This window comes from Anolis sagrei, chromosome 2, assembly GCF_037176765.1.
Source record: "Anolis sagrei isolate rAnoSag1 chromosome 2, rAnoSag1.mat, whole genome shotgun sequence".
NCBI lineage: Eukaryota > Metazoa > Chordata > Lepidosauria > Squamata > Dactyloidae > Anolis > Anolis sagrei.
Genome location: NC_090022.1, coordinates 120,471,573 through 120,497,009, shown reverse-complemented (window position 1 = coordinate 120,497,009; position 25,437 = coordinate 120,471,573). Strand labels below are relative to the sequence as shown.

The window sequence follows — 25,437 nt, the reverse complement described above, 5'->3', positions numbered from 1 at the left end:
GCAACGCTCTCTACGTGGGGTTGCCTCTGAAGACTGCCCGGAAGCTGCAGTTAGTCCAACACTTGGCAGCCAGACTACTAACGAGTGCTGGGCACAGGGAGCACACCACTCTGCTGTTACACCAGCTCCACTGGCTGCCAATTAGCTTCCGAGCACAATTCAAAGTGCTGATGTTAACCTATAAAACCCTAAACGACTCCAGCCCTGTTTACCTTTCAGAACGTATTCTCCCCTATGAACCATCAAGATTATTAAGATCGTCTGGAGAGGCCCTGCTCTCGGTCCCACCGGCCTCGCAAGCGCGTCTGGTGGGAACGAGGGACAGAGCCTTCTCGGTGGTGGCCCCTCAACTCTGGAACTCTCTCCCACCGGAGATCAGGACCGCCCCTTCTATCCTGACATTCAGGAAGCAGGTGAAGACGTGGTTATGGAGACAGGCATTCGATGAGTGAGCCAATACCCTGAGATATGGATGGAGGATGATGAACATCAAATTTAGTGGGACGACTGACCATTGTATTTATTGAATGTAATTGCTGTTTTGTTGTTTTAATGCTTTTAATGTTTTATTGCAATATGAAGTATGATGTTTTATTGACTGTATGTATATTATGGTTGGAAACCGGTCTGAGTCCCTCAAGAGAGGTGAGAAGGTCGGTATATAAAACTTTTAAATAAATAAATAAAAAATAATAAATTATATACATGGAACAAAATCCCTATCTGTATATTATAGAATTCTGGCATCTCGCCTTCTCAGCACTGAAAAGCAGGTTCAGCACCAACCTTTGAGATAATCATATGCCTGACAACTAGTGTTGATATTTTGAAAAGCAACTAAATATTACATTCCATGAGATGGAGGAGGGATGTTGAGTTTTTTTGTAGATTTGTGATTATTAATACATTTCAAGCATACTTAGGTGAAAACCACCAGCAATTGCTGTGATGGGCGGGGGAATACTCATTTTTTTTTGTTATTTACAGTAAAATGTTGACATTCTGTTTTCCAAAACCCATGCCAATTTAGGTTAGATCAGAAAAAAATGTAAATAAGGAATTATTCAAACTATATTTAAAATATATATAGTAAATACAGATGTAGCAGGAAGACCCTAATTTAGTGCTACTAATAAAAGATGATATAGTTATGATAATAATAGTAGCAGTATTTTGAAAGCTCAGGAATGTCTCTCTGTTGTGGACTGTTCTAATCTCTGAGAATTAAAAGGGAAAATTCCTCTATCACCCACTGAACCATGCCCTCCAACATTACACAGATGAAAACTAGGACACTCATGGTTGGGCAACATCAAAGTGTGGTAAAAAGGATTAGGCCAGGTTACAAGAGGGCAAAAAGTTATGAATGAGGAAACACACAAACATTACTATTCTAAGGACAGAACACATAGAGTATGTTTACAAAACCCAGAAAAAGGGACGAAAGGGCCTACTGGGAAGGACAAGACTCCATCATCTCCTCTCCCCCTCCCCCAAGTTTATGGGAACCATTTCTCCTTTCCTCTTTTTACTCCATGCTCTCCCTTCCTAAGGTAACTATGAGCATCTTTCTCCCCTCTCAGTGCTCATCCAGACAGGGCTTTAATGCGGGAACTACCGCAGTAAAGGAGGGGCTGTCCAGACATCATTCTGAACAGTCCCGAATTAATTCGCTACAAACCAGGAAAACTCTGGTTTGTAGCGAATTAATTTGATAGTGGATTTATTCCATGCCTTCTTGGAAGGTGTGGGATAAATCCACTATTTCTGGTGTCTGAACTACAGTTTACTGGGCTAAATAAGCCCGGTAAACTGTGGGAATATCCACCCCCCTTGCTCCCCCCCCCCCCCCGCTCTCCTGGCACGTCATTTGTAAGTGCCGGGAGAGCTGCTCGGGGGGAGGGGAGGGACACTGCAGGCTTGCTAAGTTTTTTTTTTTACTTTTCAAAAGGATCTGGGGGTTTGTGGGAAGGGGGGGGGGGTAGGACATTATCTCAGGCAAGTCCCGAGAGAACGTCTGGACACCCATCCCAGAAAGTGCACACTTTCTGGGGTGGGTGTGGGCAGGCCCCCAGAAACATCTGCGGTTTTTTTTAACGCAGATGCTTCTGGGACAAAGGCCTGTCTGGATCCAGCTTCAGGGTTTTACATTTTGAACTGAATTTGTAGCAATTGTTGTAAGAGGGAGGAAAGAGAAACTGGGCTTGTTTTGTACAAATGGGAAAATTGCACTGTGGATGATTTATTGGGGCTGTCCTTGCCAAATCAGGACAGTTAGAGGGCATGCTGAACACAGCTATATCTATAGAATGCAAAATATGTTTCTTCATTTGCTTATACAACAAAGTCTCCTACATGACTTAATGGATCTGGACCAAACTAAGCACACATTTCCTTAATTAACCAATTTCAAATCATTGCATGATTTCAGCTATAACATCAACCCTATTTTGGAGTGAGGGCCACAAAAAGTTTAAAAGCCAACAGTGTATAGACAAAAAGGATTACCAATTGGCCTATAGGTATATATGTATGCAGGACTCAGGTGCAACCAGAAGAGAACAGTACATTTACAGAAAAGATTAGCTCCTGTCATAAAAAATGACCACATCATTAGGGTAAAAAGATAGCCACAGGGTCCACAATTGGTACATCTGCCCCATGAGGAAGTAAGAAATGGAATGAATATTTATATTTTGGAAGGGGTGTGTGTTTGTGTGTCTGTGCCCTGCCTTGATGCTGAGAGAGTGTGATTTCCAAGAAGCCAGTTGAAAGAAAACAAAGAAAAGGGGAAGGTTATGATAGAAGGGAAGAAATAAAAAGAAAGAAAGAGAAATTAAGATGGAAAGGACAAAAATTGAGGGAAGAAAGAAAAGAACAGAAGAGAAAAGAAAGGAAGGAAAACAAAGGAAAGAAAGAAAGCAGAGGTAGGAAAGTGTATGAAGAAAAGCAAGAGAAGAAGGAAAGGGCGGGGGGAGGGAGAGAAAAGGCACAAAGAAAATGCAAATCCAGGCAGCAAGGAGGGAAAGGACACTCAAGACAGCAGTGTCTTAGTACAGTACCTAGCTTATGCACTCATTTTGTCCCATTAGAAAATGTATGCTTGCCTGGGCAATAGTAGGTACATAAGCTAGTCAGTATATAAGACTAAACACAAGGACACCAACCTCCCTTCTACAGACATAACAGAAACAGCACTGTTATCAAATGTGTCTTTAACAGTAGTTCAAAGATGCTGGATAAGAAATAATGGTACTGTTCCATTATCCGGGTGGATGCCAAAAGGGGGGCCTAGACAGAGGATAGTCTATTGTGTGTGTGTGTGTGTGTGGTGGTGGTGGTGGTGGGGAGTTGGAGGATAACCATATCCCCCATTTTTGTTGGTTATGCCCCCTCCACCCCCTTCCCATATAATAAGCAAGGGTTGTTTGCATGACAGTGACATGGATTGGAGGAATAACAGGAACACAGGGGGAATGGTTTTACTCCTCCCCCTCTCTCTTGCGCCCCCTAATGGTCTCCTCCCAGATAATGGAAAAGTACTAAAACAACAAAGAAGTATTGCAACATAAGAACTAAAGGATACATAAATAAAACACAGCTACTACATGTAAAGAAGGTTCAGGGCTAAAACTGAAATTTCAATTCATGGAACAGATCCCAAAGTCACTAGGGATATTTTTAGCACAAATATGAGCTTGGCGTGCTGCAGTGGACAAACAGAAACCTCACGAATTGGTGGGAAGCTGACACACAGCCAACGGTCATGAATCTGGTCGTGACTATTGCTGAATCCAGTGCTAGGATTCTGTTTATGCCAATCATTCTTATTGCAGAGTTACTGGGGTGGTGGGGATTGGTAAACATTTCCCATGGATGCGAATGACTAAGGCCGGTGGTTATTTTGATACCTAACAAAGCAAACCCACTTCCATTTTTCCAGGATCAGCGGCCTGTGCAAACATGTCTCTGTCTAGCTTTTGTTCTGCATTGGCAAGCACATTTTCAAATGCTGAAGTTGGGGGAGCAAACCAGACTAAGCAGTGTTAACGGTATGCTTTTTAAAATTCTGCTGAGAAAGGCATTCTTAAAAGCAGCAAACGGCCTTGGTCACATTCTTGGCAGGCAAACAAATCCACTTTCTAATGAAATGTAGAGCAAGTGGAATTTAGGTCACTTCCCAGCTGTGTTCAGTTTATTCTTAACAGCTTTTTAAATATTGAAGGAATGACTGTCTAATGAACTCTGGTCTGTTAGGGGACTTTTTAACCAGCCAGTACATTCATTTTTTTTTTTAAAAAAACATGGTTTGTAACTTTCCTCTCCCATTTCATTTTTTAAAATGCGAATAAAGGACTTGAATATTTTTCCTTTGACAATAAAGGGAGGGCTTCTGTCCTTTCTACTTTCCATAAAACAAGTGACCCAAACCCATCTAATCTCTCAACAGTTTTCTTTTATGCTGCCATTTTAAATGTCATCCTGGTGCCTTTCTGGGTCGTTCTTATTAGTTTCCAACATAAAAAATAAGAGAATATATAGACCTCCGTTCACAACATATAGACTGGTGGCGGCCCTATCACCAACTTCTTACTGGAGGAAATCTTATGAAAAAAGAGTCCATCTGTACTGGAAATGATCCTCAGCCCAAATTTGCAACAGGTACTGACTAATCAATATGAATATGCACAGAATAATTTCTTTCTTTCATATATACCTAATGCTACATCATGGGTTAAAAGAAAGTTTAAGTCCCCAGATGTGAACAAAATATTTATAAGACATAAAAGATATAGAAAATATAATGCAGAAAGCTCAGTGAATTACAGAGCGTGTGCATGTTACTGAGAACATAGGGACAAGCTGATTCCAGGTACAAAGCCTATCCAAATGTAAACAAAGATACAAGAATGTCAACAATTCTCTGACCTATAATAAACTTATAACAGATGCGTTCAGAGCAATAGCTGATGCAATCAGCTGGCTGATGTGATGGGAGGCAGCCAAAAGGCAAGATTTGACACTACCTGATTTGTTTAATAGTGTCTCCAAGAGAGTGACTGGGGGCAAGGCGATTGTTTGTGTACAGAAGGTTAACTAGGGAGCTTTTGTTTTATTGGGCCAGATAGGTCTGCTGTTTAAAGGTAACTAGGTCAGGTAGCATATAAAATAAGTTGAGAAAAGATAAAAGTCAGACTAGTCTGCCAGTTTCCATTGAAGGAAGAGAAGGCTGCATCTAGGGACCCTTATACACTGCCATATAATCCAGAAGATCAAGGCAGATAATCCACATGATCTGCTTTGAACTGGATTATCTAAGTCTTCACTGCTGTATAATCCAGTTCAAAGCAGATAATCTGGATTTTATACAGCTGTGTAGAAAGGACCTAAGTTATCCCAAACTCACAAACTGCCCAGGCATGGTGATAGATATTTATATTACAATGTATATAAACTTGAACACTATGGAAGGCTTTGCATTTGGTAGGTTAAGAGTAAAGACCTCAAATTTGGCCACAGTTGTAGGATTGCATGGGAGAAGTCCTCACTCTTGGTGGGCATGGAGTGACTGCCCAAGTGGAAAAAGCATACTTGATGTATACTGTAGTATGATATAGAGCAGAATCCATGCATGAAGGCTGGAAATTCCACATACAGTGGCCCCAATGGTGGAATCGAAATAGAAACCCTCCCATTTGTTGGCCGCTGTGGGATTGATTGAGGAGAGAAACTCACACATTCTCAGGCATCCTGAAGGTAATAAAGGGACTCCAGACAAAGAGCTCTCTCTGTCCTGCAGGATAGAGGTCGGGGACCATGTGTGTTTCATAGAAACAGAGTGAATAATACAGGTGATATTTTCTGATCATAGATATTATTCAGAGTGAGATAGTAATATTACTATTTTGTTGTTATGTGCCTTCAAGTTGTCTTTGACTTAATTGAGTTTTCTTGCCAAGATCTGTTCAGAAGAGTCTTCCTCTGAAGCTGAGAAAGTGTGACTAGGAAGCTGTGAAAGGTCATTCAGTAGGTTTCATTGCCAAGGGGGGATTTGAACCCTGGTCTCCAGAGTCATGGTCCAACACTCAAACCACTATATTACATCAACTATTACATAAAATACTGAAGCTTTTAAGATGAAGAACTCTGGGAGTTGCCTGGGTCCTGAGTGAATAGACTGAGAGGAAGTTGTTGTTTAGCACGGTGTTGTTTATACAGATTATTAGCGGATCTCTGGGAAGTCAAAGCAAATACTTCCCTAGCTCAATTTGGAGATGCCAAAACTATTTTTTTGCCAGTAAAGCATGTATTTATATCTTCCCCACATCAATACAGCATAGTGGTCGGACAAATGTTAGGCTGGAATATAGGAGATTGAAATAAGTTTGATCTTTATTTTTGTTTTAATTTTTATTTTATTTTTTATTTTCTCTTTCTTTTCTTTTTAACCCCATTTTTTCACCTTTCCTTTCCCCCCAGCCCTTTCACTCCAATCTCCATTAGTAGGGAAACTTCCATACCTCCTTAAACATAGTTAGCTTCTTCCTACCCGTTAAACTTTCCTACTCCCTATTCCCCCCTTTTTTTCTCTCCTCTTTTTTATTTTTCTTTTCTCTTTTCTTTTCCCCTAAAAATTCAATAAAATTATTTTTTTTAAAGAAAGAAATAAGTTTGATCTTGCTCGTTCTGATTTTTCTCAGCTTGACTTATGTGACAGAGTTGTGAAGGTAAAAGGTACAGGAAGAGAATCAGGCTTGTCACATTGAACCTATCACAGCTGTAATTCCCAAACTCTAGTCTCTGATGTGTTTTGGACTTCCAGAAGTTTCAGCTGTTTTGGTCACTCTGGAATCTGCAGTCCAAAACACTTGGAAGACCTGTGTTTGGGAAACACTGCATTAGAGGAAAGGTGAGATACAAAGGCAATTAGTTTCCATGGCGCTAGAAGGAAAAGGGGCAGGGCACATTGGAAGGGCAAAAATGTTGCTTCTTTTGCAAACTGATGCAACACTGGAGAGCAGGTCTAGCATGGATTCCTTGCATAGTTTTCATACTCCCATTATCCATACAATGCTTAAGAAGCTGCTATGCTTTCAACAGACTCCTCTTGCAGTATGTTTTCTGTCTAATGCAGATTGTTTTCTATCTCAGCACAAGCTATGCGTCCTTTATATGACCTCTACTGCATCCGACAGATTTGTATGGTTAGCCCAGGACATTTTTCTCCCAGTTCAAGGTGTATGGTGCTGGGGAGAGGGAGGAATGTATTACCATTTTGGTTATGTGACAAATAAAATTCCACAGATTCCTTGCTCCATCCCTATCTTTACAGATAATAGCAAGTTAAACCATTGATGCACTTTCATGATATCTGAAACCTGCTTCTTAAGGCAGCCTCTCACTCTGTCTAATGCAGGGGTTCTGAAACTAAGGCCCATGGATCGGATGCAGCCCTTCAAGGTCATTTACTCGGCCCCTGGTCTAAACTTCAGATTTAGGGTCACCTAACCCTAACCCTGAAACAACTTGAAGTCACTCAACAACAACAACAATCTGAATTAACTTGACTATCAGATGATCCAAAAGCAGGCCCACCATTGAAATACTGGTAAGTTTTTGTTGGTTAAAATTGTTCATCATTTTATTTATTATTTATTTAAAACTTGTATATTCCAATCTTCTCTACCTCCGTAGAGGGACTCATACTGTATTGTTCTTTCGTGTTTTTGCAGTACAAATAATATATCTAATATTTCTCCATGTTTTTCTCAAAATATAGTTCGCCCTCCCAACAGTCTGAAAGACAGTGAATTGGCCCACTGCTTTAAAAGTTTGAGGACCCCTGGTCTAATGGAAGGATAATTGGGGAAATATTCACATGTATATGTCGGAAATGCTATTTGGGTGCTTTATTTTTCATCATTGTGACATTTCAGGAAAAGATTACCCACTTAAAAAATAGCAGCAGCACAGCCATTCCTTCTCAAGATCTTTCTTGTAACTTACAAGTCAAATGATCTGTGTCAGATATAAAATAATCAACGCATGCTTAAAAAACAAACAAAAAATTGGGCCTAATCCGACTTTTTCAGTTCATTCCTTCAAGCATCTTTTTGCAATTATTGGGGAGGGAGTTGCCTAGTGGTTTTGTTCCAGTTTCATTGCACAAGCAAATATCCAGGGCATGCATTTAAATGGACACAATTTCTTTTTTATGTGAAGCAATGCCCCTGAGGCATTTGGCCATTGCAGCTGTTCCCTTCCTACTGCAAGAAGGGGAGGGGATCTTGCAAAAGTAGCCTCAGCCCCTTTTCACCTCACCCACCCCCTGTTCATTAATTCAGTTCATAAAAGCTTGGCACCAGAACAGACACTTCTATTATCTGGTAAAGAGCAGCTGCAGATACAGAACCACACAACTTGCTGGTGGGAGCACAATGGAATCACAGTGTGTCACCCAGTATAGGCCAGGCTCACAGTTTGAGCAAATTGAAACCTCGTGTATTAACTGGATTGCGGGCCAGGTCTGAATCCCACAAAAGAGATTGAGTTGTACGTGCACTCCCTCACGTTCAGTGCTCAGCTCCATGTAAACCAGGAAGGACTAAAGGGAAACACTCTCAAATAGTTTTAGCTTCAAAGAATTTAAATTCCTGAGTCTGGACACCCTCTTCCCCATCACAATGTTGCGGGATAAGTTTTGTATTCTCTGAATCAAATGCCACTAACCACCCCTGGAGGCCCACTGTCCATCAGAATAGACAATATTGGACTATCGATCACAGACCAACAAATCAGATAGTTTCATATATCTATCTCCTCTTTCAAATCTCCATCTGCAAAGTCATAAAAAGGAGAAGGCGTATCGAATCTAAACTATCCTAGAGGCAATTGCTTAAACACATTAATGTGAAGCAAAGAGTGAAGAGCAAAACCAGAAGAGCCCTGCTGTGATTAGTCAATGTACCATGAGTGAAGATATTCCAAAGCACATTAACGATCTAGGAACATTGCCTCCCACTAGGATGATTAAGTGAAAAAGGAGAGGAAGTAGAAATACATGAAGATGCAGAATCATTTAACTGCATGCTAAACCAGAGAACAGACTGAAGTAGGTAAGTTGCAGATCAGTTAGAATTTCATACTCCCAATTGCTCCACAGAGAACGTCAACAAAATGACTCCCTCTCCCCTTAATTATATGCCTAGAAGACACTAGATCTGAGATAAACAGAAAAGATTTTTCTGTGTATCTTTGCACTTTTGATTGGTAGCTCTCAAGTCACTAGTAAAAAAGCAGTGTGATCGGAGGTGACCCCCCCCCCCCCAGGACTCTGTTAAAGTAAGTTCAAATTCAGGGAATTCATAGTTTTGCCAAGGACACCAGGCTGGAGTGATCCCATAATCTCCTATCTCTCCCCCATGTGGGAACCTAAGGCTTCTTCCATGGCCCCATGGCTCCACATGGCAATGCCCCTGTGACCCAAACTAGCATCTGACCAATTTGGCTATTATTTATTAATTGGATTCCTTTTTTTATGAATGATACTCCTGTTTTATGAATGCACTCCAGCTACTCAGTACTCCTAGGGCCTTTTATATACCCCCATGAAGTCTTATGAACTCTTATGGACTTTCCATGAACTATCATGAACTTTATAGGAACTTTTATAAACTCTTGCCAAACTTTATTAACTTTTATGGACTTTGGGGGGCTGATTTGACTTTCTCTTAGACCCTGCATGATTCCCCCTCTTCCTATGAACTCTGCGTATGCTCCCCTGCCCCATCTCCCCATTCCCAATATGTGTGTATGTCAGTATTTTAAAAACTGAAGGAAAAAGCCACCTTTTCTTGAAACCTGCAACTCTTGACCTTGGAAGCCCCCATGCTTCCTGAGTTCATAATCTTCTGACAAAAGGACTTCACTAAGACCCATTTGTATGGACAATAAATAAATGACTCTATCAATCTGGGCCTAGGAGGGCTGATAGCCAGGCCACCCAGAACAATAGGGTCTATGGACATATGGTATCACCCAACATAAAGGGCATCTTCCTATCTGTGAGGAACCAGGAATTTTGCCACAGCCTTTCCAGTGTATCACATCCTGACCAGCCGAAACCAACATTAAATTCATCAATGTACTCCATATTCCAGGACAGTAAAACAAAGGACCTAGCCTCTTGGGGCTAGACAAAAATTCAAAAAATTAAGACAATAACTTAGATTCGGCTTGAGAGCCTAAACTATCACTTGATCATTGGGCAAATATTGGTCACCTTAACCCTGTCATCTTTACATTCCCTTCATTGTTTCCCACCTGGCCTGCCTCCTCCCTTCCCATTGGCTGAGGAGCCAAAGCGGAGCAAGCACTCTGATTGGACAGAGAGCTGCTGCCCATAGCCGCTTCCCCCAGCCAGCGGATGCCTTCCACCAATCAGTGCAAAGCTGGCATAAGGGGCAGGCGCAGGAAATTTACATTTGACAGCTCTGTATTTCTTATAAATATTGTGCTTCTTCGCCCATTGAGTTATGTCAGCTCCTGGGCAAATGATTGTGGTTGTCATTTGTTCCAGTTGGAATGAAATAAACATTTCGGTGGCTTTCCTTCAACTTGGTGAGATTTTATTGAGAGAAATTTAGGGAAAATGCCTTTTAGGTGCTTGCTGTCTTGCCAGGGTCCTGGATCCTCTTTTTGGGTCTGGCTGGTCTCTTGCTTTGCCAGGGCCTCCCAAATTCGTGCTCAACATCAGCAGATCTTTTATGAAGATTCCTTGCAACTTTGCACAAGTGGAAATCTGGACAGGTAGCCCAGTAGCACCAATATAATTAAGATGGCAGAAATTTTTAATAAGGGAAAACAGACTATCAAAGAGGGTCTGCAGCCTAAGTTTATAAGGAAGGATAAGATTCCACCCTCTCCTCTCCTCTGTCCATTTCTACTGATTTAGTCTGTGTCTACAATGCTCCAGACTGGCCTCACAGAGGTGGCCACATGCATCCTTCCAAATCAAGTGGAATGGCAGGTTGTCATCTACACAGACCAACCACGCCAAGACTGTGTCAGCCTTGCTGGACTGTCACCTCACCATCCATGTTGCCATTGCCACTCCTTATGAGCTCCTCACTGTCATAAATGGCAAAGGCGATCTCCTCATGTTCTTTTTAGTCACACAGGCACCTCTGTTGATGTCAGCAATAAACAGTGTCTGCAATGGCCAGGAGTTCACAAGGAGCTCTATGGCTGATTGGGAGGAGCAACAGTGGCAACAAGGGCACAATCCATTCCTTTCCCCCTGTGCTCTTCAGTGAAAGGAAACGGAAAAGGTGGCAGACTTGTAGACTGCAGATCGGTCTGAATCAGACCTGATCCTGCTGTCTGCACTTTCTCAAAACCATGGAGATACTCCAACATTTCAAGCAAACCTGAAGCACCCACCAACTTTTACGAATGTGGAGCTTAACAGGATGAACCCAATTTAACTTGTGATACATTCTGAAAGTGAGAAATATTGTGGGGAATAGCTTGAGCCAACTCAGGATGAGTCCAGATTTTTTTGCGCATATAGATGAGTCTTTAATTGAGTGCAAATTATATTTGTATCTCAGTTTGTAGCTATTAAAGTACTCTGAAATGAAAAGAGGAGTGGGAGGAGGAGAAAAGTGTAATAGCAGAGGATTAATCAGGATTGTTCCACAAAACCAGGACAGTTGGAAGGTATGCTGTTATTTATCCATCCTTGCCCACAGATCTCCTGTGCTTTGTTCTAGTGGAAAATATTAATTGCTTCTCAGATAATATTTTCTCTAGTGGAAAATATTAATTGTCCTACAAAACTGGGACAGTTGGAAGGTATGCTGTTGTTTGCCCTTCCTTGCCCATAGATCTCATGTGCTTTGTTCTAGTGGAAAATATTAATTGCTTCTCAGACTAGAGGCCCAAATGGCTAGAAAGAGATGAAATTACATGGGGAAAAACTGGAGTCAAACCAGTTTAGGAACTTACAAAGAACGGGAAAACAATATTTTCTGGATCTTAACACAGCCGCAGCATACTTTACCTGTATTTCTGTAGATATCTCCGTATCTACAGATTCTGCACCCATGGCTTGAAAATATTTTTGAAATATTTTATTTTGCCATTTTATATGAGGGACACCACTTTGCTACACTGCTGTATATAATGGACTTGAGCATCCATGGGCTTTGGTATCCATAATGAATCCTGGAACTAAACTCTAACAGATACAAATGACCCACTGTACTGAAATTTGTGAATCCAAACAGATATTTCATGACATGGGATCATTTTTCTCCATGCCGATATATAATAATTCTTCAGGAGATCCATGTAGTTTCCAAGAATCAAAAGCTGATCTTACCCCAAAAAGCCTTAAAACCTTTTGCACCTTCCCTCAGCTCTACTTAGGATTGTATTGCACTAACTTGAGCCCGGACTCAACTCTGACTCAGTTTACAGCCAATTTATTGTTTTTATGATGCTGTTGTTGTGTTTTTGTTATGTTTTTATTGAGTGATTTTAATGCTGTTGTTTTTACTGTGATTTGGGCTTGTCCCCATATAAGCCTCCCTGAGTCCCCTTGGGGAGATGGTGGTGGGGTATAAAAATAAATCTGTTATTGTTATTATTATTATTATTAAACATGGGTGTATAATAGCCAAATGTAACAGCACACAACATTGCAGGTCTTGAGCTTTAAAACAAGCATGGAGAAACTCTGGCCTCTTAAATGTTGCTGGGTGCCAATTTTCATAATTCCTCATGAAATATGTTACTGATGGGAATTGTAGTCCAACACATCTGGAAGGCATTAGGTTGGGGAGAACTCCTCCATAATTTTATATCTGGCAATCTTAAATCAACGACCCTTTTAGATAAACAATACATTATTGAAGGAATCTGTGATAAGACAAGTATTTTCTTTTTTAAATCTCTGCAAGTTTATATGCCTTGGAGCATTGCAGATTTTTTTTTAAAAGAAAGAAAAAGAAAACAGAACCTTAGTATCCTAAATCTCCTTGGAAGCTTGTACAGAACAAAATAAGTACTATTTAGAAAAGCAAAATGCTGTACCTGACGTCAAAACCATCAGATGGTTTGGGCGTGATAAGGATCCGCAGAGATTGGTTAGTCCACAACAGCCATGTTTATCATGCTGCAAGCACTGGAGCCAAAAAGCACTTTTGTTTACTAAATGGGAAAAAAAACAACATTTGATCTCCAGGGAAAGTCTCACTCCTGTATTTTCAAGCTGTGTTTTTTACATGCACAAATTTGTCATCTGGGGAGGAAAAGAGGCAGAAATGTTGTGGAAGAACAACACACAAGATTTAAGCTAATGAAAAAGCATCCAAAAATATCTGTCTGGATTTCTCCCCTGGAGGCAGGGCATTTCCATATAATATTGAGGCTACTATTATGATTATAGTGGTATCACTATAATACAGTGTAATGACATCTCAGAGGGACGACTCTGGAAGTGATATTCAGAAAGTGGAGCCAGGAGGCAAGAGATAACAGAAGGAAGAGGCGAAGGACAGGAAACCTTAGAGACAAGCATTGTTGAAGATTACCACTAACTGTATAATTTTATCTAACTCTAAATAAATTCAGTGACTGAAAAAAAAAGTTTCTAATCTCAGTAAGATAGAACAATGCAATCCATTTCCTCCTGGACAGAGGATTGTCTCTGTTGTTGCCCTTCATATGGTTAAAACGATTGATCTAGAGGTCTTTTTTGGAATATTAGCTTACTATTTTGCCAAATGTTCCATGAGTAACATGGAAGAATGCCTCTTACCACCTCATGATATTAGACGTTGACAATGGAAATGGCAGTATCCCCAAGAAAGTGACAGAATATTGTCATCTTCCTGGACGTGCTACAGGTGACCTCCAAACAATATTCCTAGAACAAAGAAATTGCAATGGAAGAGTGGAAAGAGAAACAGCTGAATAGGGATAGAGTTACAAATTCCAGTCCTTCAGTAGAGATATGAACACAGTTAATGGTCTCATGTTTTCATAGATATTTATGTAACACGAGAATTCTCCCCAAAGAAGATACTGACTTCAAAAGTCTGGGTAAATATATTTATTGTTTTTGCACTTTAAGATTACTGCCAATTTGCCAGATCAGCACTGCATAAATAGGAGTATAGTGTCTAGATCCATGGAAGTCATGCTATCCCTCTATTCTGCCTTGGTCAGACCACATCTGGAATACTGTGTCCAATTCTGGGCACCGCAGTTGAAGGGAGTTGTTGACAAGCTGGAATGTGTCCAGAGGAGGGAGACTAAAATGATCAAGGCTCTGGAGAACAAGCCCTATGAGGAGTGGCTTCAAGAGCTGGACATGTTTAGCCTTCAGAAGGAAAGGCTGAGAGGAGACATGGTGAGGCCCAGGTATAAATATGTGAGGGAAAGCCACAGGAAGGAGGGAGCAAGCTTGTTTTCTGCTGCCCTGGAGACTAGGACACGGAGCAATGGCTTTAAACAACAGGACTTGGAGCAATGGGTTCAAATTGCCGGAATGGAGATTCCACCTGAAGATTAGGAAGAACTTCCTGACTGTGAGAGCTGTTCAGCAGTTGAACTCTCTGCCCCAGAGTATCGTGGAGGTTCCTTTTTTGGAGGCTTTTAAGCAGAAGCTGGATAGCCATCTGTTGGGGGTGCTTTGAATGCGATTTTCCTGCTTCTTTATCAGAGAGCTGGACTGGATGGCCCACGAGGTCTCTTCCAACGATATGATTCTATGTGTCCCACAACCATTTGAAACTTTACAGCAGGATCCCAAATTGTAACTTTCAGTGTCTTATAATAATCCCATCAGTGGGTCTGAGAAAGTGGACTGAAATGCATGATAATTCAAGCTAAAACAAACCAGTTAAGGTGCCAATTGGTTCCCCCTCTTTTTTTAGGCTGCAGCAATCTTAACATAGTGTTCCCCTTGAAAACACTCCATGGCTAGGAGCAATCAGAATTATATTCTGGGGTGTACAAGTGATTATCCATCAAGGTCACTAGCCAAGTATAATAAAGGTAAAGGGTTCCCCTGACATTAAGCCTCGTCGTGTCCTACTCTTGGGGGGTGGTACTCATCCCCATTTCTAAGCCGAAGAGCCAGCATTGTCCATAGATTCCTCTACGGTCATGTGGCCAGCATGACTACATGGGGCGCCATTACCTTCCCACCAGAGTGGTACCTATTGATCTACTCACATTTGTATGTTTTTGAACTGCTAGGTTGGCAGAAGCTTGGGCTAACAACGGGAGCTCACCCCACTCCCCGGATTTGAACCACCAATCTTTCTGTTAGCAAGTTCATCAGCTTAGTGATTTAACTGCTGTAACACCAGGGCTGTAGAATGACCAAGTATGCCAGCCTACAAATACCATTATTTGATACAGATATCTCTTCTAGCCAAAGGCATGCCATTACAATGTCTGGCAACCTCTCTCAGCAATCTCCAACTGCCTAGTGCTTTCAACATTTTTGGTATGTAAAATACGTGTTCCTATAGCCACTTTCTCACAAGTTCTCTCTTTTCTCCAGGCCTGCACCAACTCTTGGGCAAAAATAATCACATACTGTCAAGAATGCCAAGTTTCCGTTTAATCACCTCACCCAATGAGCTTTGAAAGCTGAGTCTTTTCATGCATTCGGGAAAGTGATTTAATGCATGATATGGATCTGAGAACTCATGTAATGTCCCAGCACACTTAGAATGTCAAATATACATTCTGAGTAGTTATATCCCCTTTAGCCTAAAATGAGTCACTATCAATAATAGGTCACCCAATAAAGAGACAGACCTTAAAATTGATAATGTATGAGTCTAATCTTTTGTGGGACTGCATCCTGAATCCTCTCTATACAGCTTGCCAATGGTAAAAGATGGTGATAGTTACAATTCCACATCATCTGAAAAACTGCATTTCCTCTTTCCCTGTGCCACAACAATACTAAGTGCCCACTCTACTCTCATATTCATCTATCTCACTTTTGTGAAAGATTTAATAATCTCAACTGCAGCGGCAAAGGTTTTATTTATTTGCTCATATTTCAACATGATACATGCTGCTATCTGCCAGTAATGCACTTCTGCAATGAATTTGGTAATATTCAGTATTCCGGAATCATCACCATTATCTCTCAGGACATTTTGTTATTGATCTTAAAGCAAATGTATTTGAACTTGAGATGGCAATACTACTCAGAAGAAATCTGCCTAAAAGATCACTTCTGTCACTTGTGGCCTGAATCAAGATCACAGGTTTTTATTACACGATAGATGTTGCTTGCTTCATTGCTTCCAAGATCTTTTATCGGCTGTAATTTGAGAATAGTCACCTTGATTGTATGACACTGTTGTCTTTTTTGCATTTAATTCCACACTGATGTCATTGTTAACAGTTCTCTTCACCCTTCTGATATATATACATATATATGTCTGTCTGTCTATATATCTGTCTGTCTTATCTGTCTATCTATCTATCTATCTATCTATCTATCTATCTATCTGGCTTGGTAGATAAAAAAAATGGTTCAAAACTCGTTTTGGATGTAGGAGGTGCTTGTGGTTCGATTCTAAAGTAGCAGGGGAGCGCAGCTACCGTAAACCCGGGACCGAAGACTGGAGACCTCGGTACACTCCTTCTATACCTGGGATGTCGTCCTCTTCCACCAAGCTTGCAGCTTCGGGAGGGACGCACATGGAGCGGTGAGGGAGGAAGGGGACACCCGCCTAGCCAGCCAGATCAGCCGAATCAACCCTGGCGATCAATGGGGTGACAGATGTCGCAGCCAGATCGCCCTCACATCCCTACACGAGGAGAACCTGTGTGTGCCGTGAGGTAGATGCAGAAGTAGAGGACTCAGAACATTTTTTCTTAAAATGTCCCTACTACAATAGGATCCGGTCTTACTACCTAGAGCCTCTGCTGGAGAATCATACTCATTTAGAGAATAAGGAGAAATTGCACATCCTCCTACAGGGTTCAAATAAAAACTCTATTTTAAAATTGACCCTTTTTACGCAAAAAGCACTAGCCATCCGTGAGAAGATTGAAGCAGAGAGAGGTGACCTTGCTGCCATCAACAAAATTCAAACTTAAAAACTTAATATGGACATGCCACTAGTTTTACCTACCCGCGCCCCTGCCCAAACCCTACTTTAAGGAATGAATCAATTTTTAATATTTTAATTTTTTATCTTGTAGTTGCACAATCATTTAGGAGTGGGTTGACAGGCCAGTAGGCCGGGATGCCTTGTATTCATATATGGTTTTACTGTATGTATGGGCAAGTGCGTATGTTTTTGTATGTTTTGCATGTTTTGATAGGGTCAAAATTGACTAATCAATAAAGAATTGTTGTTGTTGATTCTAAAGTAAATTCTGATTTTCAAAGAATTTTTTTCCCAAAACTTTTCGAAACTTCCGAATCCTTTCGTTAATGGTTTGAAAGTGTTATTTCCTGTTTCATTGGTTGGTCTTTTACTTTGAAAGTAGTTGTTTTACTCCAGAGGTGGGAAAAAGCAAGCAGAGAAAATTCCTTCCTTCTCTAGCTTTAAAACTAGCTTCTCTGGCTTGAGCTGAGGCCAGGGACCAAAAGTGGGGTAAAGCAAGCAGAGGAAATTCCTTCCTTCTCTAGTTTAAAACTGGCTTCTCTGGATTTAAAATTGGCTTCCCTGGCTTGAGCCGAGGCCAGGGACCAGAAGTGGGGAAAAGCTAAATCATTTCCAACTCACTTCCTGAGTCGTAACAAAAATGGCAGAAAAAGCTTTGGAAGGGACTTCTGTTTTTTCAAAAAGCTTTGATATTCCTTCAAAAAAGTAATTTTAACAAAAATTTTACAAGCAACGAGTTATCCGACACAACTCTATCCATGCCTACTATCTGGCAGATCAGGACAATATTCTATGTACCCGATTATGTGGCTGCTGGTTCAATAGCACATGTGCTGTGAAAAGTTTGTTAGTCTAATAAGTTTAAAATGTGGATGAGGAATCACCGGACAGCAGGCTTCACTGAGCCCATAGAGGTTGCTAATCCAGCTCACAGATGTCCTTAGCCAATCTGTCTCTCTCAAACTCCACTTTCTGAAGGCTAGCAGGTGGGATGCAGGCAGATAGTATCCCTGCTGTTGTTGAGGATTAGTAATCAGAGACAAAGGCAAGAATTCCATTCTTTTGCTGCAGACCTGTCCATTCAGGACAGAAGCACTTGATTTACCTTAATTGGCTTGATGACATAGGGAGTGGAGAGGAAAATTCACTAAAGCACTGGCAGAAGAAACTCCAACTGGTAGGTTGGTCAGGGATTCTTATGCCATGGGGCTGTTAGGAGAGGGGAACCTGAATCATCCTCCCAAATTGGTTCCCAGCTTAGCCATAAGATTGTAATTTTTACAGTAATTTGTTAAGGGACATCAACATTCCCTGCTTTCCTAAACTCTCCAGGGCTGTCTAATGAAGTTACAACAGAAGTGAAATTTGAATCTGGGGGTTTGTTGTTATTCAAGCTCCATCTTCACACTGCTGTGCTATATTACCTCTTGCCACTAAGCTACATCCCAAGGCAATATAAAGAATTATTTCCAAGCCAATTCCAGAACAAATAGTAACATTTCTAAAGAACAAACGGTATGGTGGATAATTTCAAACAAACTGGAGCCTGAAATTCAAAGTTCACAGCATGCAACCAATTCAAACAGAAGCAAGGCATGCAGTCACCCTGCTGTGGAAGAGAGAGAAACTTCCTGATTCAGTGCCCAAAACAACAGGAAGTACAAGACGGTTTTGATCAGTTATCAAAGCCATGAAAATATTTCCCATCAAAATGTTTATCTTGCTATGTTCACATTTCACTACTCATAGCCACTTTGCAGTCATTGTGTTCCTTCAAGTCCACTTATGGTGACTCTAGATTACATTTATCACAGGGGCTTCTCAGCTGGATTTGTTCAGAGGGGGAATGAGGATGAGGATGTGGCTTGCCCAAGGTCACCCAATGGGTTTCCATGGCCACCCACACTTTGAACCCTGGTCTTCAGAGTCGTAGTACAACACTCAAACCATTACACCAGAGTGGTTCACATAGCCACTTGGCCCCATATAAAATGAAGAATACAGGCCCATAGGTTCTGACCCCAAGTACTCCAACATGTGCACCTGTTCCTCACTCAGTCATGAATACCATAGAGAACAGTTTGTCCATATAGTTTGGCAATAAAAGTTTTTATTGTTCTTAGCTTATTATTTTTTATGAGCCACCTTGGGCCCCCTTCCAGGAAAAAGGTATAGAAATAAAATGGGTTGAATAGTTTCCATTCCTGTGCCAACCCAATGTCACCTTCATTATGCACTGAAGGGTGTTCTGAAATATAGCATTGACCAAACAAATGCCCTTTTAAAGGAATTTATTTCAGTTGTGCACAAATATGAGTTCCATTGTGATATGGTTGAGAAATAGAAGTGAACTGTAATGAAATACATCCAAAACTTAAGATGGATAACTAATTTATGTCATTATTGTTGTTTACTGTCAAGGCTGCCTTCAAAGGGTCATTGAATCCATCAACAAAGAATCCATGGACACAGAGAGTCAACTATAATTTTTATGCAGTGGTTGCTGCTCTTTCATTTTTACCCAATTTGGGCCCCCAGATGTTATTGAATGGCAGCTCCCATCACTTGATTATCCACCATGTGGACTGGGGATAATGGGAATTGCAACACCATAGCATTTATGGTTTTGAGATTGGGAAAAGATTAAAGGACATTTTAAAGTCAGACATCATATCCACAAGCCTTGGTCTAAATCCAAACACCTCTCCTGACTAAACAGGACAAATTGCAGCCTTCAAGATGTTACTGTATCACAACTCCCATAAGCTCTAGTCATGATGTCTAATGATGAGGAATATAGGAGTTGTAGTCCAGCATTTGGAGGGCCACATAAAATGACATGGTGGACAGATTTGGCCCATGAGCCGTGGGTTTGACATGTGTGCACTACAATGAAGTAATCACCCAAAATCTATTCCTCACCTTAAGATGGAATACCATACTGTTTATACTTGGATCTACAAGAAGGGAGAGTATATCTTCACTCCTGATTCACATTTTCTCACATTTCATGCTAGTGAGGCCAAAACTAAGCATTCATACTCAAGAAGGGAAGTTTTGCTAGACTCAGATTAGTTTTAAGGATGCCTTGGCTACTGAATAACCACAAAGTGTGGTTCCATGTGGCACTTTTACCATGCCACTATTCCTTTTCATTCCTTATAAGGGACACCTGGCAAGCCTATTTGTCATGCATACGAGATGGACCTTGCTTTCTAGTTGTGTCCTGTTTAGAAAGAAAAAACCAGACCTTTTTAAAAATATGACAGAAATTTTCCACCACCACTGTAGCAGATTGTGCACAGTATGTCTAAGACGGGGTCAGAGAAACATGTTGGACTCCAAAGTTGGTGGAGTGGGAACAGGGATCAAAATGGACTCTGGGTGGTCCGCCAAGATCCCTCAGATTTCTGTTATATCCCTCCTTCAGTAGTTGCCCATTTGTGGTTTAGACTGACCATTATGTTCAAATTACACAGAATCTATTCCCATCTATGAGCTTTTAACTTTATTTTAAACCCACATCTCATCCTCATATCTTCATTGGGATGTTTGTGGGTAGAGTGTTCTCCATTAGGTTGGGAGGTGGACACAATTCCTGGGAGCAGGCAGTGGTGGTTGTTGATTGTACCACCAGATACACATTCTTCATGCTTCTGCTCATCCTGGGACTCCTGAGGAGCCCTCTGGGAGGGAGGCATGCCAATGTGGAGGACAACATGCCTTTCATTTCATATTTGAGTAGACCAAACATGTTAAGTAGCCACTTGTTAATTGTCAACCCTGCACATAATGAATTTCAGCTGTTCTTTACTACTATTTCGAAACTTGGAAACACTAGTGAACAAGTCTCATTTGTGGGGAGAAAAAGCAGGGTATAAATAAACATAATCATCATCATAATAACCAACTTATCTGGTCTTTCAATCTGGTGAGACAGGAACAGCTAAAAAGCTTCATTTTTAGATACAGGTTGCCATTACTCTTACTATATTAAAATTATTTGCCAATGAAAATTTTCTGTTTTTATTAAAGGAACACCTCTTCCTCTCCCTCTCTCTTAGAAAAGGCGAACATGTTCCAGGAAACTACTTTGTACACAGAAAAAATCAAATCAAAAGTTATGCACAAATTGAAGCAACCACAATTTTAAAAAGTATGTATTTATCAAAGTCCAAGACAGAGAGGAATTCAGGGTTGGATAAGTACTTTAAAATATGAAAAATTAACACACCCATTAGCAAACTATCAATGGATAAGTGTTTTAAAATAAAACTCATCCACCAATTAGCAAATTAAATTTATTGTAAATCTTGGAATAACTCACCAAAGCAGTTTTTAGAAGGAGGTTCTTAGATATCTTTCTGGAGATTGTTGTTTCCTCTTTGCTGTCCAGGAAAAGACAAAGGAAATCTTTTACAGAGGCATATCTAAGGAGGGGACTGGGCAGCTGCCACATAAGGAACGTTCAAACTAACCAATCAATACATTTAGAGAAACTGACCATCCAGGTGATTTATCTGAAGCTGAGTCAGCCTGGAATGTACTGATTAGTGCAAATTGAAACCTACAGCTAGCTGGCTCTTTCAGGTGTTTTTCTACAAAGACTAGCACAGGTATGCATTCTGAATCAACAGATGAAGTGAGATTTCTGGGATTCCTCCTTAGGGTGAGGAAATTTCCAAAATGTAAGTTATTTCTAATTGGGAGGAGATTTATTTGTAACTTATACCTTTTATTTGCATACTGCACAGAACTGATAGATGCCTGCTGCGCTGTTGTTTATTCATTCAGTCGCTTCAGACTCTTCATGACCTCATGGACCAGCCCACGCCATCTTGCCCTTGGTGAGCCCCTCTTCCTTTTTCCTTCCATTTCCCCCAGTATCATTATCTTCTCCAAGCTTTTCTGTAATGCCTGTTGCATTACTTGAAGTCTTTTTATATATCACACACAATGGCAAAACCGAATATCAACTGTTACTTTTTAAAATGGCTAACTCCTCCCCCCCTAAACCCCCCTGGATTTAATTATCTACATGATAACTATCTATTTTTTCTGAAAGAACTAATGTATCTTCACATTTAATCAATGAATGTAAAAAAAAAAACAACCCTATTCACCATATTAATCTTCCCGTACAAGCCAATGGGAAATCTGATCTTTCAGATAATAGAATTATGATTCAGATTTGGGATTTCTATCAGGGCAGATTGGATCTGAATCAAGGATTGTTGTGCCTTCAAATCATTTTCTACTAGCGGTGACTCTAAGACAAATCTGAGTATATTTATTTATTTATTTATTTAAAAGTTTTGTATACCGACCTTCTCACCTCTGTTGAGGGACTCAGTCCGGTTTCCAACCATAATATCACATACAATCAATAAAACATCATAATGCATATTACAGTAAAACATTAAAACATCATAATACATATTACAGTAGAACATTAAAACAGCAATTACAATCAATAACTATAATGGTCAGTCGTCACACTAAAATCATTGCTCATCATCCTCCATCAATATCTCAGGGTGTTGGCTCACTCGATGAATGCCTGTCTCCATAACCAAGTCTTCACCTGTTTCCTAAATGTCAGGATAGAAGGGGCGGTTCTGATCTCCAGTGGGAGAGAGTTCCAGAGTCGAGGGGCCACCACCGAGAAGGCCCTGTCCCTCGTCCCCACCAGACGCGCTTGGGAGGCCGGTGGGACCGAGAGCAGGGCCTCTCCAGATGATCTTAATAATCTTGATGGTTCATAGGGGAGAATACGTTCGGAGAGGTAAACAGGGCCGGAGTCGTTTAGGGCTTTATAGGTTAACACCAGCACTTTGAATTGTGCTAGGAAGCTAATTAGCAGCCAGTGGAGCTGGTGTAACAGTGGAGTGGTGTGTTCCCTGTACCCAGCACCCGTTAGTAGTCTGGCTGCTGAGCGTTGGACTAGCTGCAGCTTCCGGGCAATCTTCAGAGGCAACCCCACGTAGAGAGCGTTGCAGTAGTCTAAATGGGATGTAACCAAAGCGTGGACCACCGCGGCCAAGTCAGACTTCCCAAGGTACGGGCGCAGCTGGCGCACAAGTTTTATATGTGTTTTATATCTGTTATATGTGACTTGCCCAAGATTACCCAGTAGGTTTACATGATCGAGCTGATAATCAAATTACACCATGCTGACTCTTAAAACCAGGACCCAATATGAATTACTGCACTGGGTTTCAAACTTTTGCTCTTCTTTATTTATCAGTGCTCTTAGATTGGCTTTCTCTTCTCACGTGTACAGATTTGGGGAAGAGAGTCCATAGGTCATCATCTTTCATTTGTAATCCTTCTGTTTTCCTACAGATTTATCCTTCTGTTAATCAAAATCTGTATATAGAAGGAGAGTGTTGGAAGCACTAGAAATCCATTACCTAGAAGCACCCTCTAAGTTTAATCATCCAACTTAGAAGACACACAAAGCAAAAAAAAAAAAAAAAAAATTGGAAAAGGAGAAGAATAGAGTTATTAGCTCTTCTCCTTTTGAACCATTTTGCGGCTTCCAACTGGAAAGGGAGATTACACAGTTAAAGAGAACACAATTATTCTGATCTTAACACTGCACTCTGGCATGATCCCAGTAATACTTCTGCCTCATTTCTAAAACTGTTTATTTGGAAATAAAGTGCCTCAGTATAACGTGGAATTCCTACCAAGTATTGCCCCTTAATCTTATCATATCTCTAAGATGCAGCTCTCATTGTTGGAATAAATATATGTAAGTAATTACTACAAGGAATATCTTTTTTTAAGAATGGGAGTTTTCTACCGAGTGGACATTTCCACTTTGGTACGTGCAGTCAATGTATGGCATCAGTTCAAACAGATTAAAATCACAGCTCTAGACTAACATACTTCACAACAAGTATTTATTCTTACGCATTCAGGGAAAAAAAACCTTTGTGCTTTGTGAACAAACATTATGTCTCAATAAACACTGTTCTGTTCTTTGTGTTCAAGGGTAATTGTTTTTAAACTTTCAAAGGAATAGCCAGTTTCTAATGGCGCTGCTCTTTTTAACAGCAAAAAGAGGTGAGGTTAACTAAGCATCACTGAACCATCATTTGCCTCAGGAAAAAAATGGGGGAAATAGATTTATACACCTACAGTAATATGCAAGTGCTGTATTTTGAAAGCAGTAAAGACTACACTATCTCCCCTGCAAGATCATTGATGTATGCCTTTGGGCTGCAGCCAAACCAGAAATGTTTAGGGGTCAAGTTTACAAAACGGAGGAAGCACTGGAGACAGGATATGAAAGTTGAAGAGGACATATGGTCAATGTTGTAACCAAATTATGCAATGTGGAGTCCTGGCTTGAGAGAAAATGGAGAACTCTAAATTCCAACTCTGGTGGTCCATGCGTTGCAGTTATGGACTGCAATCATCCCTTTGCCTGTGATTGTACATAATGGGCCAAAAGAGGAAGTTCTTTTTCTCATTCTGTGTTGCTGTGTTAAAAAAGATTGAAGTACATGATGTCCTTTTGACACAAGAGTTGTTGGAGATACCTCCCAGGGGCCCCTCCTGCTTTCTTTTTATTTGCAGTCCACATTTTACACTTTTGATGCATGTCAAAGTGCAATAAGTCTCTATGAAACTGAAGGTGCACAACCTGTCTGCATTTAATTTAGGGGATAAGAGATCAGCAGACAGTGAAAGAAAATGTGATGCATCTAACTGTGGTGAGGTTTCAAATCCTCCTGTTATATTGCGTTTTTAAAAAAACCCAAACATTTTTCTTGGGTTTTGGACAGTAAGGTACTCTGGGGATTTGTGTGAAAGACAGGATATATATTTCTCTAATAAATTAAACATTGCCAACATTCAACCATTTCTGTGTAGGATCTTTTAACCTTGTCAGTTGAATTTCAACCATGTAGTAATGTGTCAGTAATACAGTACATGCAGAGATTAAGTGAACCATTTCCACTATTTGTAGTTAAGTAGTTGTGTTCATCTGTTACAGCAAAGACCCATATTATGGGGTCCTAGAAGAGTTAAATGTGTCAGATTGATTTTCATGGACAAGTCTCCTTAATAAGACGACACTACGTTCTTGGATATATTTTTTCACAATGAAGAAGGATATATTTGTATATGTTATTTAACTTTTGTTAAATAATATATACAAACATTATGGTGGTGTATGCAATTTACTTTGTAGAAAGTAACGTTTGTCCCCATTCAAGGTGCAGAAACTGTGGCTGAAGCTATCACAGCCATTTTCAAAATCAGTAGA

General features: G+C 40.5%; 1 protein-coding gene across 1 annotated transcript in view; it reads right to left on the bottom strand.

Moving 5' to 3' along the window:
* Positions 1–21,503, bottom strand: part of SEC14L1 (SEC14 like lipid binding 1) — an 85,216-nt gene extending 63,713 nt beyond the window's left edge. The window contains exon 1 of the mRNA XM_060764585.2: positions 21,484–21,503. The gene's annotated coding sequence lies outside the window, so the exon portion shown is untranslated. The remainder of the gene's footprint in view (positions 1–21,483) is intronic.
* Between the last annotated feature and the right edge of the window lie 3,934 nt (positions 21,504–25,437).